The sequence below is a fragment of the Danio rerio genome, chromosome 13, assembly GCF_052040795.2.
Source record: "Danio rerio strain M-AB ecotype USA chromosome 13, GRCz13ab, whole genome shotgun sequence".
NCBI classification, from domain to species: domain Eukaryota; kingdom Metazoa; phylum Chordata; class Actinopteri; order Cypriniformes; family Danionidae; genus Danio; species Danio rerio.
Genome location: NC_141033.1, coordinates 2,031,081 through 2,050,000, shown reverse-complemented (window position 1 = coordinate 2,050,000; position 18,920 = coordinate 2,031,081). Strand labels below are relative to the sequence as shown.

At 36.3% G+C, this 18,920-nt stretch overlaps 2 protein-coding genes across 4 annotated transcripts in view; one reads left to right on the top strand and one right to left on the bottom strand.

Moving 5' to 3' along the window:
- The window catches only part of lrrc1 (leucine rich repeat containing 1), a 593,918-nt gene that overhangs the window by 186,270 nt on the left and 388,728 nt on the right, over positions 1–18,920 (top strand). The gene's annotated exons all lie outside the window — the stretch shown is intronic.
- Positions 1–18,920, bottom strand: part of hmgcll1 (3-hydroxymethyl-3-methylglutaryl-CoA lyase like 1) — a 238,908-nt gene that overhangs the window by 41,014 nt on the left and 178,974 nt on the right. The window lies entirely within an intron of this gene.

Below are 18,920 nucleotides of genomic sequence, written 5' to 3'. Positions count from 1 at the left end.
AAAATCTCCTCATCATCTACTGCAACTCTTTTGATTCCAATTTTTCATTATATTTTTCTTCTTCTTTTGAACACAAAACAAGATATTTGGAAGAATGTTGGAAAATTGCAGTCATTAATAGTCACAGTAAGGACAAAATAAAATAAGCCAATGACTGTTCAGCATATCATCATTTGTGTCCGAGAGAAGAAACAAACTTTAATGTATTTATTTGCTTCTATTTAACAAACATTTCTCACCGGTTAAGCACATGGCAGCAGCTCAATGCATGTACACACGCAGGCACTCTTTAAGATAATCAGCTGAAATTAGACTGAACATCAGAATGCAGAAGAAATCTGATTTAAGAGACTTTAAATGTAGCACGACATGTGCAGTAGCAGTTCTGTGAATAAAAATGTGTAGTCAAAGCAAGACACAGTAGACTTTCTGCTGCTGGCTCAGACCAGAAGAGAGTTCAGAGATACCTTGACTCAATCATTACAAATCATCCCTTGTGGATCTTTATTCCAGTCTATTTCTCCAGTGTTGATTATGAGAACTGATTGTTTGCACACTATATAATCACAGACCTCGATATGTTAGTAGCTTGTCAACAATATTCAGTTACCCTCAAAATCCTTTGGCTCATCATCAGTATGTCTATATTGTGCAGCGCTTAGGACTGTAAAATGCCAATTATTGCATTCCTAATAACATGACATCAATATCTGAAACGGCCTGTGAAGCTGTGGTTTGCATTGAACTCGGAACTGCCAAGGGGTGTTATTAGGCAGGACAACCAGCAGATGTAATTATATTGATAAAAAGATTTATTTTTTCATGCCAAGCAGTCTGGTGCTGATTGCAGAAAGGTTTCCAGGCAACTCATGGACGCAGTGGTGCAGGAACCGGGATGCCCTGAGGTCACAGGTGTGTGTTTCTACAGTAATGTACGATGGCCTTCAAAGTGGCTCAACCATTTATAGTCAAGGACCGAAACTATTCATTTTATATTACACACAGTATTAAAAACTTGGCTCGCATGTAGAATGAATGTGAATATAGATAAAGCTAAAACATCCATTATGCTAATTTGAAGATGACTAATGCAAAATCGTGACCTTGGAATTATTATATATATATATATATATATATATATATATATATATATATATATATATATATATATATATATATATATATATATATATATATATATATATTTTTTTTTTTTTTTTTTTTTCAGAATGAGCCTGGCTTGGTTATATAGCAAAAAAGTAAATAAATAAATAAAAAAGCATACTGGGGAAAAAAGGTTTTTGTAATTATAAATTTTACTTGATATTGACTTTGGTAATCAGGTTTTGCTACTGAACCTGCGTTTGCACACAAAAAATATTTTTACTTTTGCTTATTGCAACTACAGAATGGGCAATTATCATTTTATGTCAAATACTGTATTGATTTTTAATTAATTAATTAAGAGGCAAGGCAGTGGCGCAGTAGGTAGTGCTGTCGCCTCACTGCAAGAAGGTCGCTGGGTCGAACCTCGGCTCAGTTGGCGTTTCTGTGTGGAGTTTGCATGTTCTCCCTGCCTTCGCGTGGGTTTCCTCCGGGTGCTCCGGTTTCCCCCACAGTCCAAAGACATGCAGTACGGGTTAATTGGGTAGGCTAAATTGTCCATAGTGTGTAAATGTGTGTGGATGTTTCCCAGAGATGGGTTGTGGCTGGAAGGGCATCCGCTGCATAAAAAAACTTGCTGGATAAGTTGGCGGTTCATTGCGCTGTGGCGACCCCGGATTAATAAAGGGACTAAGCCGACAAGAAATTAAATGAATGAATAATTTATATATTTTAGGCACAAAGCAAAAGTTATATGTAGGCCCACACCGAATCTGCGCACACACAAATCTGCAAATTTTTAGCCATCATTGAGTCTATTTATTTACTGTAAATGTGTGTAAATTTATATTAATATTTTTTTGTATTAATTTCAGTAATATTATTGACATATGAAAATGTTCATATGATTTATTAACAATACAGTTTGTAAAGTAATATTTTCATTTTTTTTTGTCACCTATTGACCTTATTCTTCCAAGTGGTGCTCGCTGCAGAGCCATTTGAGGAGAGCTGAGCTCCAGCGAGGGGGAGCTTAAGCTTGAGCTCCTCCTTTTTTGCACTTCTTCTACAAATGATGTCACTGGGGGTAGGGTTAGGGGTGGGGTTGGTGTACGCATTAAAACAGCTTACAGGAGGCAGAGCCAGAGCTCATGCTCCCCCTCGCTGGAGCTCAGCTCTGCTCAAATGGCTCTGCAGCGAGCACATTTTTCGCCTACGAGCGGGAGCAGCCATTTGAATCTTTTTGGCTCGAGACTTCCAGCTTCATTTACTTCCATTTACATTTAGACATTAAAAAATTGCTCGTTTCACTGTTTGATGTTGCAAACTGATATTTCCTTATTATATTATTCTACTTGGTCTGTATAGTCATGCAAACATTTGTTTGTAGAGCAAGTAGTTTGACCGTTTTCTGCCGTTTATTAATCCTAGTCATTTCTCCCATAGGCGACTGAATCGGAAGCTCTTAAACAATCGCGAAAACAGGCGCACTTCCGCATTTTAGAATAAGGTCAATATCCCATGTGTTTGGACTGTGGGGGAAACCGGTGCACCAAGAGGAAACCCACGCCAACATGAGGGTATGTATTCTTTAAAATCCCCCATCTATTGAATTAAGATTATGATTGTTTCATTTTAAAGCACATCCAATTCAGTTACACATTATTTGTATCAGGAACACTGAGGAATTTATTTTTGCACTAAGAGATCATCTGTTTCGACAGAGAGCAGTGTGTTTTAAATATAGCATATCCCTTTTGAGTGAAATACAGTACATACAGGGAATGAGAGAACACATTTAAAGGATTGACAGGTAAAAAAAGAGGCTTTCACTCAGTGGGGTGTGGAGAGAGATGCGTGTATGTATGCAGGCCTATTGTTCATATCTCATCTGTCACTAGCAAAGCCTAACAACTGGCCTTGGACATGTTATTATTATGCTTAAAGATGTTACATAACTTTGCGATGAACTATAAGCTGTTATCAATGTCAAAGCATGACTGCAAAATTTTTCAAAAAATGCAAACAATGTTTCAAAACATGCTTTCAACATAGAAAATAAATGACAGAAAGTATACTGGTCTTGGTGGTTTACGAGGACTACCCCTAGCCCTACTAACCCTAACTCATAAGCACAATGTATTTTATTCATAAAAACACAATATATATCCCTACTTCTAACCTCAATGCTCACAGGAAACTTGCGGCAACATTTAAAGGACAAAAGACTCACAAGGACTTACAAGGACACAAGTCATGTCCTCATAAACCGACTTAATGTTGCAATACATTATATAATGTTGCAATACATAATCAAAATCATACCCATGCCATTGAACAAAATTATGTCCTCATAAACCACCATACAAGTACACACACACATTGGTATTGGTGGTTACGAGGACTAACCCTGACAATAACACTAACCCTACTAACCTTAATCAAAAACCGCTAATTATATGGCCTTACCCCTAAATCCAACCCTCAGGGCAAACTTGTGGCAAAATGTGAATGTCAGTAGATGCAAATATGATTTAAAGCACTTTGAATTACAAGGACACAAGACAAATCCTCATAAACGGCTTCAACGTTGCAATACCTAAATCATACCAATGTTATTATACAATTGTATGCCCTTGTAAATCACCAAAGCCAGTTCACACACGCACACATTGGTGGTTTAAGAGGACTAACACTAACCATAACACTGACCCTGCTAACTCTAACCAATAGGCATGATGTATTTTATACTGTAAAAACAGCTAATTATATGGCCTTACCCCTGAAATCACCCCTCACATCACACTTGAAGCAAATTTGAATGTCAAAAGATGCAAATATGATTTTTAAGCACTTTGAATTACAAGGACACAAGACAAATCCTTATAAACGGCTTCAACATTGCAATATCTAAATCATACCAATGTTATTATACAATTTAATGTCCTTGTAAATCACCAAAGCCAGTTCACACACACACATTGGTGGTTTACGAGGACTAAGCCTAACCATAACACTGATCCTGCTAACCCTAACCAATAGGTGTAATTCCTAAATCATACCCATGTTATAATATAAATTTATGTCCTTGTGAACCACCAAAACCAGTATACAAACAAACACACACACAGAGATATTTGTCATGGTGGTTTACGAGAACTAACCCCAACCCTAACACTAACCATACTAACCATAACCAATAGGTGTAATATATTTTATTGAGTAAAAATATTACAGTATTATATTTATTCATACAAATTAATGTCTCAAACATACAAACAGAGTAGTTTAATTACAGTAACTAATTACTTTGTAAGTAATTACACCCAAGAGTACCAGTATACTAGTATTTTCTTTTATATGTTGATGTCCATTGCTGTAGTTCACTGACCAGCAGTATTCAGAACATGTCAGAAACAGTGTTAAGGACACAGAATAATAACCCTCACTAAAGTGACCTTCTGCGTTTGAAGTCTGGAGACAAATTTTCCAGATCAAACAGTAACATTACACATTAAAGGAAGCTGAAAGTATATAAAAAAACACATTAAGTTAATGAAACATACACTGAGCAAAAACAAAAAAACAAAAACTATGCTGAATATATGCTTTTACGCTCGAGTCATTGGGCGTTGCGGGCACTGTTATACAATGGTTCAGATCTTACCTCACTGACAGGTCATTCAGGGTGTCTTGGAGGGGAGAGGTGTCCAACCTACAGCATCTAAACACTGGGGTACCTCAAGGCTCTGTTCTTGGGCCACTTCTCTTCTCCATCTACACATCATCTCTAGGACCAGTCATCCAGAGACATGGATTCTCCTACCACTGCTATGCTGATGATACCCAGCTATACCTCTCTCTTCATCCTGATGATCCCTCGGTTCCAGCTCGCATCTCAGCCTGCCTGTTGGATATTTCACACTGGATGAAAGATCATCATCTTCAGCTGAACCTCGCAAAAACGGAAATGCTTGTAGTTTCTGCCAACCCGACTCTACACCATAACTTTTCAATCCAGATGGATGGGGCAACCATTACTGCATCCAAAATGGTGAAAAGTCTTGGAGTAACGATTGATGACCAACTAAACTTCTCTGACCACATTTCTAGAACTGCTCGATCGTGCAGATTCACACTCTATAACATCAGAAAGATCCGACCCTTCTTATCTGAACATGCAGCTCAACTCCTTGTTCAAGCTCTTGTTCTCTCCAAACTGGAGCTCTCTACTAGCTGGGCTTCCAGCTAACTCTATCAAGCCTCTTCAACTGCTCCAGAACGCAGCAGCACGAGTGGTCTTCAATGAACCTAAACGAGCACATGTCACTCCACTGCTCATCCGTTTGCACTGACTTCCAGTTGCTGCTCGCATCAAAGTCAAAGCTCTGATGTTTGCCTACAAAGTGGCTTCTGGCCTTGCTCCTTCTTATCTGATCTCACTTCTGCAGATGTATGTGCCCTCCAGAAACTTGCGTTCTGTGAATGAACGTCGCCTTGTGGTTCCATCCCAAAGAGGGAAGAAATCACTTTCGCGAACGCTCACGCTCAATCTGCCCAGTTGGTGGAATGAACTCCCTAACTGCATCAGAACAGCAGAGTCACTCGCTACTTTCAAGAAACGACTAAAAACTCAACTATTTACTCTCCACTACACTTCCTAATCTGCAATTGCCTCTCTGAATATCACACTAACTGTACCAAAAAAAAAAAAAAAAAAAAAAACTAATATTACTAATACTTCCCTTCTTAGACTTTACAGACCTGAAACTCTAACTAAACTAAATGTAAATGAATATAATGTCAAGGCTCCTGTCATTTACTCCAGGGCACTGTATCATCAGAAGTACTAATGAATTCATTACATTTGAAGGAACAAATGAATTCAAGGAGCACGGCGTACATGGTGCAGCCAGCGTTAATATTTCACTTCATGATCTCTGTCTAAATAAAAAATTTGATCCTCCTCTCTCCTGAACATTCTGAAACTGAACAGATGAGAGAAGTTCACACGGTTGAAAATCAAATCTGCTCACCGTCAGAGCAAGAGGAAGGCCAGACAGAAGCTGTCCGGAGAAATAATGCATGACCACATTCTCTTCTAGGGACGCTGAATTTAGAAGAGAAATCACATTAACAGTAAAAAGACATGTCCGATAAATAAATAAAGAAATGAAGCATTGCTGAATCATTACGTTGGGTTTACTATGATGCAGACTTGTCTTATAGTTGCGCTTTATTTTTGTGGTTATACATTCTGTTGACGAAGGCCTTGACTGGATTGTCAGCAAGAAATCCGGTTATTTTCATGTCTAGATGTTATATTGGTTTTTAAAGTCTGGACTGCAAAGAAGATGTTTGAACAGATGTGCATTATTAATACAACCTATGCAGTAGGTGGATAAAGCATGGGGTTTTGATCACTTGCAAATAAGTGCCTGTTTTATTTAATGCCTGAAAAGATCTGATTTAAGAAAAATTATGATGAAATTACCAAAAGCAAAACCACTGTGTTTAATTCAAAGTACATTTTACAATCCACCAAAAACATTATAATAGTGTACAACCCAGGCTTATTCTGAAAACCCCTGTATACATTTCTGGAGAGCACCAAATACATCCCAGGAGCTATGTTTTTTTTTTAATTATTTATTTTTTTTTACAGTTTTTGTTTTCGTAAATCTACCAGAGGCCGCTGTGTACGCTTATTTAGATCTCAAATTGCCATTTACACCTTTTGTTTTTACATAAATACACTAGAGGCCGCTGTTGACTGACTGACTGACTGACTGGCCGATTCCCCCACCCTCCTCCCAAGCGATAGTGTTTTTAAAAGCACGTATTGAACAGCACCCATTCCCCTCCCTAAACCCAACCAATAGTGTTTTCAAAAGCAATCCAGGAGAAAAAGGTCTCGAGGCAGCCTCGTTTTGAGATTTTACCACGTTTTCACCCTGTTATTTACTTGTTTATTTTACTTTTTGACTTTTGTTTTTGTTTTACCAGCTTTCTGGAACTGTTCTTTGTCAGACTCTAACCCCGTCGTCACGGTCAACTCTGCTCCACATCACAAGTCTGCCAACGCACTAGGTGAGCCACTATTCAAACTAGTAACAGAGGGAAAGCCATTCACTTGAAGGTAAGTGGTAAGCGCAAAAAAGAGGGCGTCATACCGCCCCATAGCGTTTGTTTTAAAGATGAAATGCCGCCATACATAGCTCTGGCTACATAATTCACAATCTGTAGAATGTATATTGGCCTACGTTTTCAGAATGATCTTGTGTTTATTTTTTTAGTGTAATTTCCTGCTGTCTGGACTGCATAAAGGTAAGTTTGCGGCTATATATCTGCTTACTGTCATTAACTGGGTTAGGGTTGGGATAGTACTGACATGTACTTCAAAAGTTATAAAGACTGGTATTGACTAAAATATTGCAGTTACATTTTGTTTTAATGCACAAGCTCACGATTCGGTAACACATTTTATTTAGATGGTCCAGACTGTCTGCTTAATATCTACTGATCCTGCTCCTTCAACAGAAATTTCACTGACTATAAGACACTTTGCAAGTACATGTCAACTTACACCAACCCTAACCCCAACCCAACAGTCTACTTATAAACTAATAAGAATTAATTGGCATGTAAATGCAATGCAATTTATTTTCAACAAATGGACCATCAAAATAAAGTGTGACCCGCGGTTCAGTTCAATTCTAGTTCAAATAAATTTGATATCAAAAATTAAAAATGTGATCAGAAGCGGCTAGCAGACTAGATTTCACAACTAATTTCACAAAAATAGTGACGTTGAATTAAATGTACAAATTCTTAGGTAAAAGGGGGAAAAAACGTTTTCTTTTAACACATATTTAGTTATGACTGTTTTAATACAGTGTAATATTGGCAATAAAATTGACCTTAAAACTGTTAAATAACTTTCAAACTGCTTTAATTCCAGCCAAACTGGATAAAATAAGAATTTCCACAAAAGAAAAAAAATATATTATAGAAAATATTGTGGAATCCCTGGGAAAATATATATGCATATATTTTAGAAGAAAAAAAAAAAGCCTTTTTTTAGTGGACAAAACCTTTTAACCGAAGTGAATCAAATCAAATCGAGTCAGAAAGCAATACAACAAGCTGCCTTACAATTTTAAGTTGAGTCAACTTTTTTTTACAGAATACGTCTACAAATCTACACTCTCAGAGATAAAGGTATAAGAGCTGTCACTGGTGTTGAAAGGTACACATTTGTAACTAAAGGGTCCTTATTAATACCTTAAGAGTACATGTTAGTACCTAAAAAGTACAACAGTCTACAACCCAGGCTCACTCTGAAAACTTATCCCTATATACATTTCTAGAGAGCGCCAAATACATGCCAGAGGCTTACGTTTTTGTTTTCACAAATCCACCAGAGATCGCTTTGTACTCAGATCTCAAATTTCTGGCAAGTGACATTATGCCAGCTGGTAGCGCGAACTACATCATACCGCCTCGTAGCATTCATTTAAAAGATGCCATACGTACCTATGGCTACATAATTCATGATCTCTAGAAATGTATATAGGGGTACATTTTCAGAATGAGCCTATGTTGATAGTGTACCTCTTGAATTTTTTTATTATGTACTAATATATAGGTTTGAGGTACCAATATGGACTTTTGAAGATCTACCAGTCCAGTGAGAGCTCTCTTACATCTATTTCTGAGAGTGTACATTACATTTACATTGAACTAAACTGAACTTCTGGTGTGAAAACTGAAGCGGTTTCGAATGACTTGAACTTCATCTATGTTAAGCTGCTTTGATACAGTCTACATTGTGCAAAAAATGTTATAGAAATAAAAAGGAATTAAATTGAATTGGAAATTTGTCCAGAATTTAATTAACCCACGAGAAAAAGTCAAATATTCTCACCAACCTGCACTACACCTATGAATACAAAATCTGTCCTGAAGAGCATATCTCTGAGGTTTCAGACGACCCCAGCGGACTTCCCTTCAGAGCTTTGCCTCAAGGATTTTTCACTTTATTTTGTGCAAAAAGAGCTGCCAAACCAGATTATAAGGCTATCTCTCAAAGACATCTAAAACAACTCCGGTGATGCACTTTCATAGGAGAAAAGCAGATGTGTGTGGTCGATATTCTCTCAAGTGACGACAGAGGTGAGCTCAAACACTGCTCCAGTGTGTGGCCCGACAGCACATCAAATATATTCTCATGAAATATTCAAGCAAGTGTCTGTGTTTGTGGGATACATAGTCACATGCTTGATTTGTAGGCTGATTTTAAATCCAATATACAATTATTAGCCCCCTTTTATGTACTTATTTTACATAACTCATTTCTAATAACTGATTTCTTTTCTCTTTGTTATGATGACAGCACATAATATTAAACTAGATATTCTTCAAGACACTAGTATTCAGCTTAAAGTGACATTTAAAGGCTTAACTAGGGTAATTAGGGTAAAGTTAGAGTAATTAAGGCCAGTCATTGTAGAACAGTGGTTTGTTCTGGAGACAATCCAAAACTAATATTGCTTAAGGGGGTGAATAATATTGACCTTAAAATGGTTTAAAACAATTAAAAACTGCTTTATTCTAGCCGAAATAAAACAAATAAAACTTTCTCCAGAAGAACAAATATTATAGGTAATACTGTGGAAAATTCCTGAATCTGTTCAACATCATTTGGGGAATACTTGAAAGAAAGAAAATAATAATACTTCAACCGTATATTTTACAGACATCTATATACATCTACAAATAATACACGGGCTTATTACCTGACTATTAATAACACATAAACTGTTTATTAACACTTTCGCTGTATTTATTTTACATCGCACACACACACAAAAAAAGCACTGACATGAAGATTAAAACAGCTCAGGGGTGGAATTAATGCATTTACACTCCAATTAAAAAGGCATACATAATCCTATTAAATAACAATTATGAGAATAATGTATGTGGATTATTAAAATATTTACACTACCTGACAAAAGTCTTGTCACTTTTTCAAGTTTTAGTAACAACAAAAAATAAATTGGACTTCTATTTGATCATTTGGCATCAGAAGTGGCTTATATGAAAAGCAAAGGCCTCTAGATTATGCTTATTTGACCACAATAAAATATGATCATGCCTTGATTTTGACTGATTTGATTAGGACAGTAAGGTCTGACTCTGCTTAGACAAAAGTCTCATCACTGAACAGAAATAATGTCTAGTATAGAATATAAAGTCCTGCTGCAGTGGAGACAGAATGAATATTGTGTCTGTCTCCATCATGAGCTTGGAGGACTGCATCCATACATCTCTGACATGACTCAAACCACTGATTAATAAAGTCATCTGGAATGGCAACGAAAGCCTTCCTGCAGATCTCCTGAAGCTCATCAAGATTCTTTGGGTTCATCTTCAATGCCTCCTCCTTCATTTTACCCCAGACATGCTCAATAATGTTCATGTCTGGTCACTGGGCTGGCCAATCCTGGAGCAGCTTGACCTTCTTTGCTTTCAGGAGCTTTGATGTGGAGGCTAAAGTATGAGCAGGAGCGCTATCCTGCTGGAGAATTGTCCCTCTCCTGTGGTTTGTAATGTAATGGGCAGCACAAATGTCTTGATACCTCAGGCTGTTGATGTTGATCATCCACTCTGCAGATCTCTCGCACACCCCCATACTGAATGTCACCCCAAACCATGATTTCTCCTTTACTAAACTTGACTGATTTCAGTGAGAATCTTGGCTCCATGCAGGTTCCAGTAGATCTTTTGCAGTATTTGTGATGATTGGGACGCAGATCAACAGACGATTCCTCAGAGAAATCCACCTCCTGCCACTTTTCCAAATAGTCTATGTCTGTCCAAACAGATTGAAAGGTAGATTTTTCACCATTGGTGCCCTTTAAAGTGTCCTTGTTCCACGTTTGACCCTAACCACAGTATATGTAGTTAATGAATATTAAATGAATAGTTTCAGAGGGAAACATAAAGTATAACCGAGCATGCTTTCTCTCTCTCTCCGTCTCTCTGCACAATAAGAGCATGACTTAAACGCTGGGGGATCAATTTGTTCTATAATGAATACAAAATAAATAATGAAGGAAATCTCAATTAAGCCAGCTTATCTTAGATAATACCTCTTTTATACCCTTAACAACAGGCACGCTAAAACAGATTTGTGCGTGGACAGCAATGCCTTCAAAGTATTAATAATAATGAAATCTTACTAATGTTCAAGATGAATCGCCACGTTCTTCTTGTTCTTGTATATACACACAAAATAATAGAAACATAGTGTTGTTTTATATATATATATATATATATATATATATATATATATATATATATATATATATATATATATATATATATATATATAATATATATATATATATATATATATATATATATATATATATATATATATATATATATATATATATATATAACATATATAACATATATATATATATATAACATATATAACATATATATATATATATATATATATATATATATATATATATATATATATATATATATATATATATATATATATATATATATATATATATATAACATAATTTTAATAAGCAATACTACAGGAGGAAATGCAGTGCATGTTTCACTATACACTATGTGAGCATGATTGTTACTGTCATATTTATACAACAGTTGCTAACACTTATTATTACACTTATTTGTTATACATATTCCATGTACTTACTATAGTGATTACAATAAATTATGCATAATTGCATGCAACCTAACCACAGTCAAACCCTAACCATATGGTGCAGTAAGTACATGTAATTGTTTAATAGTTACACTGTAACAAGCACACTTTAAAAGTAAATTATATATATATATATATATATATATATATATATATATATATATATATATATATATATATATATATATATATATATATATATATAGTGGTAAGAGCAACAAATAATATCTTGACTTAGTTGATCATTTGGAAAAGTGGCAGAAGGTGGATTTTTCAGATGAATCATCTGTTGATCTGCATCCCAATCATCACAAATACTGAAGTAGACCTACTGGAACCAGCATGGAGCCAAGATTCTTACAGAAATCAGTCAAGCTTGGTGAAGGAAAATTCATGGTTTGGGGTCTACATTCAGTATGGGGGCGTGCGAGAGATCTGCAGAGTGGATGATCAACATCAACAGCCTGAGGTATCAAGACATTTGTGCTGCCCATTACATTACAAACCACAGGAGAGGGACAATTCTCTAGCAGGATAGCGCTCCTTATCATACTTCAGCCTCCACATCAAAGCTCCTGACAGCAAAGAAGGTGAAGCTGCTCCAGGATTGGCCAGCCCAGTCTCCAGACATGAACATTATTGAGCATTTCTGGGGTAAGATGAAGGAGGAGGCATTGAAGATGAGCCCAAAGAATCTTGATGAACTCTGGCAGTCCGGCTGAACGCTTTCTTTGCCATTCCAGATGACTTTATTAATCAGTGATTTGAGTCATGTCAGAGATGTATGGATGCAGTCCTCCAAGCTCATGATGGAGTCAGACACAATATTCATTGTGTCTCCACAAAATAAATTCTGTTTCTATACTGGACATTATTTCTGTTCATGACAAGACTTTTTCTTAATTACATAATTAAAAATCAAGGCATGATTATATTGTATTGTGCTCAAATAAGTGTAATCTAGAGGCCACTTCTGATACCAAATGATCAACTAGAAGTCAAGTTATTATTTGTTGTTCCTAAAACTTGGATAGACGACAAGACTTTTGTCAGGCAGTGTATTTTTTGGAGAAGAAGAAGAGGAAGAAGAAGAAAAAGAAGAAGAAGAAGAAAAGCTGTACAATGTAAGATTTGGACTCAAAAAATAACAGTTGCTGTTTGAGTTCACACTTAGCTGATAATCAATAAAGCATATTTGGCATGCTGTCCCGGGAGAGAGCCCTGAGCTCGTAATATCCTCGAGCCCGGGGCTCCCTCCCGTTAGAAGGACGAGAGGGGAATTCGAGGTCAGGTAGGTCTCGAGATCTCCCCTGCTTGTCACCGTGAGAAGTGTAAACTGAGGTTGTATTGGGTGATAATTTGTTTTAGTCGATTGGCTATGGTTTATGTTTTTGGACGGTGGGAGGAAATCGGGGAACCCGGGGAAAACCCACACGAACACGGGGAGAACATGCAAACTCCACACAGAAACACCAACCGGTCCGATGGGTTGGACTGGCGGTGTTCTTGCTGTGAGGCAACAGTGCTAGCCATTGGGCCACCGTGTCGCCCGATCAGAAAAAGTGGGAGGATGTAGTTGTGGAAAGGGGGGGAGCTTCAAGACTAAGATAACTGGAGTGAAAACTCAGGTTATTTATAATGCTTCCTTAAAAATCTATTAGGGCTGATTACAGAGCTAACAAGGAGCCAGACGTGTTGATTATAAGCACGTGATCCTCTCGAAATTAGTTTATGAATAAACCGCACTTGTTCAAACTACTTATTTTAAATAAGCTGAAACAACACAATTCTTAAGTTTTTTTGTTTGTTTTTTTAATTTTGGAGACAACTGAATGGTTTTAATCGATTGTGTGGAAAACAGCATTTGCAGTGTGTGGTCCTGGGTTGCATTAAAAAAAAAAAGCTTTGTGCTGTTAAAGGTTAATGTAGACTAACCTTACTAATCCAAACACACTCTTCCTCAGCTAACCTTCATCACCCAAAACCCTGCCTAGCATTGCTGATTGAATATTGCCCTTTAGGCCCATAGAAACACATATAAACACTGCACTGAAAACATTGCGATATTCCCATTTAGCCAGATGAGTAAGATTATTTTCCATCATCCGCACTATTGAAGCTGAAACAAGCCCGAACGAAACGCGATAGCATGCAGGTGACGTGTTTTACAGTGAGATCTTCCCCACTCGGATAGCATTACTAAACTGTGCTGCAGTTACCTTAAGGGACTGAAACCTGTTGTGAATGTGCTAATGTGCTTAATGTGACCTGAAAGACTGCACCTGCTTCTGAAATCCTCAAGCCATAGCCAAACAATGCAGTCAAATGATATGCCTCTTACTGCTCGAGAAAAAAAAAAGGCCTCTGGTGTGTTTTGTGGCGTTCCTGTGTCATTTCCTAAGCAAGAGCGCGGTAATAACAGGGTATTTCCCAGTTATGCGGAGACCGGTTGGGCATGTCAAACAGAGACAGCTCATGTTTGATGGCGAATTCTGTGGTTTTTGAGAGCACTCAGTTCTGATCACATCAACAGCTAGGTAGTAATTACACTGATTTGTGTTTCATAAGCTTTTAGTACCGATATACTAATGAAAGACAGGCTTAAAATTATGTTGTGTTGTGTTATTTTATGTTAAATTGAATTTAAGTAAATTATATTATATGTTGATATGCTTATATTATATTATATTTGCAAGAGTGAATAAATAGAGATAAATTATGATTTTTGTGAACTCTCCCTTTAGTTAGAAGTTAAAAAATATATTCATGGAGTAGACAGAGTAATGTAATATAATATAATATAATATAATATAATATAATATAATATAATATAATATAATATAATATAATATAATATAATAATATACAATAGAATAATATTTAATATAGTATAATATAATAACATATATAATAATATATAATTTTATATAATTTTATATAATATAATATAATATAATATAACATAATATAATATATTATATAATATATAATATGCACTCAAATGGAGCGAGTGACATCACTGTGATGAGTAGGGTTAGAGGCTGGGTTAGGTGATTCCATTAAAAAGCATTGGATGCAGCCCAGATTGCACTGCACCAGGTCTGCATCCAGACCCCTCTCGCCTCGACTGGCATTTCTTTATAAGTTTGCATGTTCTCCCTGAATATGTGTGGGTTTCCTCTGGGTGCTCTGGTTTCCCCCACAGTCCAAAGACATGCAGTACAGGTGGATTAGGTAGGCTAAATGGTCTTTAGTGTATAAGTGTGTATGGATGTTAAATAATATAAAATAAAATAATATACAGTGTCACAGTGGCTTGGTGGTTAGCACTGTGGCCTCACAGCAAGAAGGTTGTTTTCCAGTACTTTAGCTGCAGGGCATCCACTGTGTAAAACATATGCTGGAACACTTGGTGGTTCATTCCGCTGTGGCGAGATCTGAGGGACTAAAAAAAAAAAAAAAAGGGACTAAGGTGAAAGAAAATGAATGAATGGATAATATTTAGTAAAACAAAAATGAAGAGAATAAAATTAAATTAAATAATGTAAAAATGTATTTAATAAAAAATAAAATGAAATGAATAAACTGTAATAAAACTAAAGGAAAACAAATTAGTAAAATAAAATAATATGCGCATAATTAAATTAAATAATATAAATGGAATACATTTCAATTCAACATAAATTTTTTTAATAAAATTAAAAGAAATACAATTTCATAAAATAAAAAAATAATAAAATTTTAAAAAAATAATATAAAAGGGATTAAAATTTTATTAGAAAAAGAATAAAATTCAAGGAAAGAAAATGATTAACATTTAATAAAATAAAAATATTTAAATTAAATAGATACATTTTAGAATTGAAAATATGTAATGCAATAAAATGAAATAAAATTAATAAAATTTTATAAAATTTAAAGGAACACAATTTTGTAAAATAAAATGAAAGTAACCAAATGAAATCAAATGATATTAATAAATAAGTTAGATAAAATTATAGGAATAACATTTTACCAAATTGCGTAAGAAAAATAAAGTTAAATAAACTATTTTAAAAGAAAGACAATTTAATAAAAGAAAAGAAAACAATTGATGGATGGATGGATGGATGGATGGATGGATGGATGGATGGATGGATGGATGGATGGATGGATGGATGGATGGATGGAGGAATTGATAAACTAACTGTAGTGGTACGGATAGTTTTAAGGACTGGTTAATGATATGCTTTAATGGGTATTACTTTATTTTGATGGTCCGTTATAGTTGAAATTAAGTTATCATGCATCTACATGCCAACTAATTCTCATTAGATCATAAGCCGACTGTCAGGTTAGGGTTAGTGTAAGTTGACATGTACTTGCTAAGTTTCTTATAGTCAGTTAAATGTCTGTTGAAGGAGCAGAATCAGCAGACATTAAGCAGACAGTCTACTAATACTCAAATGACAAGTAGTTGCAATGCAACTGTTAGTCAATACATTGTGTAATTGGGGCCATCAAAATAAAGTCTTACCAGTTAATGACTGGTTTAGCTCTAAGATTAGATTTAGTGTTGTTTAGGGCTGGGGTAAAACTGCAGTGATACCACTGGGCTTAACTCTTTAACTCTTTAATTGTAAAACTACATCATATAGGGGCAGGTTTTCTGACATGGCTGGGTTAAGGGCTGTTAAGGTGTTGGTTCATCAGTGCAATTACAAATCTATTTACTGCAGCTAATTTTAGCAGTAATTGACAGCAGGTATGTTTAAGCAAATGCATGTATATGTGTGTGGAATGCATAACATGAAATGATTCATTGCATTGATAATATGTAATATGACAAGGTTAATGCATTCTGTTAAAAATAATTACACTGTAAGCTAATCCGCTAACTAATATCAATACGTGAGAAAACCTTGGTGTAAAGTGTAATCAAAAGTATCGCTTTAGGATCTCTGTGTTGTGCTGTTAGTATTCCTGTCGTTCTCCTGCATCACACTTGATCCTTCAAGATTAAATCATTGCTTTTGCACAGCAGCTCAGCTGCATTTACATTTACTCATTTAGCAGATGCTTTTATCTAAAGAGACTTACAAGTGAGAATGAAAAAAGCACTTAAGCTTTCATCAGATTTGCAATAAAAAAAACAACAACAACCCAGGCTCATCCTGAAAACATACCACTATATACATTTCTGGAGAGCGCCAAATATGTCCCAGGAGCTACGTTTTTGTTTTTTGTTTTTTTTTCACAGATCCACCAGAGGCCGCTGTGTACGCTTGTTCAGATCTCAAATTTCTCTTGCGAGTGTCATTTGTCATTGGCTTGTGTTTTCATCTTACCCGCTTTCTGGAACCGTTCTTCACCAGGCTCAAACCCCGTCGTTGTGGTCAACTCTTCTCTGCGTCTCAAGTCTGCCGATGTACATGGCGAGCTACTGGACAAACTGCTAACAGCAGAAATGCCGTCCACACACACAGAGATAAGTGGTCAGCTACTGGCGCGGGAAGAAATGACATCACACCATAGTGTTCGTTATAAAGGCCAAATGCAGCCATACATGAGCTGGTTCAAGCTTGTTCTTGGTCAAAGGTTGGTTTAAGCTGGTTTTTGTTTGTCATGAGCTGGTTTAAGCTTATTTGTGCTGGTCATGAGCTGGGTTAAGCTGGTTATTGTTGGTCAAGAGTTAGTTTAAGCTGGTCTTTGATGTCCATGAACTAGTTTAAGTTGGTTATTTATAGCCATAAACTAGTTTAAACTAGTGTAAGCTAGTTTTTGCTAATAAAGGGCTGGTTAAAATATAGTTCCTGCTGTTGAAGTTGGTTTAGGCTGCTTCGTATTGTTCATGAACTTGTTTTTGCTGGTCAAGAGTTGGTTGAAGCTGGTTCTTGATGGTCATAAGCTGGTTTAAGCTGTTTTTGCTGGCCACGAGTTTGTTTAAGGTGGTTCTTGCTGGTCAGGAGTTAAATTAAGAAGGTTATGCATGGCCATGAACTGGTTTAAGCTAGTTTAAGTTGGATTCTTCCTCATCATGAGCTGGTTTAAGATAGTACTGGCTGAAGAGTTGGTTTAGGCTGGTTCTTGTTGGTCATGAGCTGGTTTAAGCTTGTTCTTGCTGGTCATGAGCTGGTTTAAGCTGTTTTTTTTTGCTGGTCATGAGCTTGGTTAAGATGGTTCTAGCTGGCCAAGGGTTAGATTAAGAGGGTTATGGATATCCATTAACTGGTTTAAGCTAGTTTAAGGGTGTTCTTGCTCATCTGGAGCTGGTTTAAGATAATACTTGCTGTTGAAGAGTTGGTTTAGGCTGGTTCTTGGTGGTCATGAGCTCGTTTAAGCTTGCACTTGCTGGTCATGAGCTTGGTAAAGCTGGTTCTTGCTGGCCAAGAGTTAGATTAAGAAGGTTATGGATGGCTATGAACTGGTTTAAGCTAGTTTAAGCTGGTTCTTGCTTATTGTGAGCTGGTTTAAGATAGTACTTGCTGTTGAAAAGTTGGTTCAGGCTGGTTCTTGCTGGCTTTGAGCTGGTTTTAGCTGTTTTTTTTTTCTTCAGGTCATGAGCTTAATTAAGCTGGTTCTAGCTCATCGATAGTTAGATTAAGAATGTTATGAATGGCCATGAACTGGTTTAAGCTAGTTTAAGCTGGTTCTTGCTCCTCATGAGCTGGTTTAAAATAGTTCTTGCTGCTAAAGAGTTGGTTTAGGCTGGTTCTTGTTGATCATGAAATGGTTTAACCTGGTTTCTGCTTGCCATGACCTGGTTTAGCTTGTTCTTGATGGTCATTGGCTGGATTAAACTTGGTTAAGCTGGATATAAGCTGGTTCTTTGCTGATCCAGTTTAAACCACCCCCTGGCCCTGCAAAAAACAGCAAGTATAACAAGCATAAACTAGCAGCCATGCGTTAAAACCTACCTAACCTGCATATGCTGTTTTTATCAGCACATGATTTTTTTGACAGATCAAAACACACCCTCAAAAATAAAGAGTTCGTTCACTCAAAAAAGTCCTCAACATTAAAACACGCTGCCTTCCTGCATGCCATGAGGGACTTTATTTAGTCCTTGAAACACATTTCA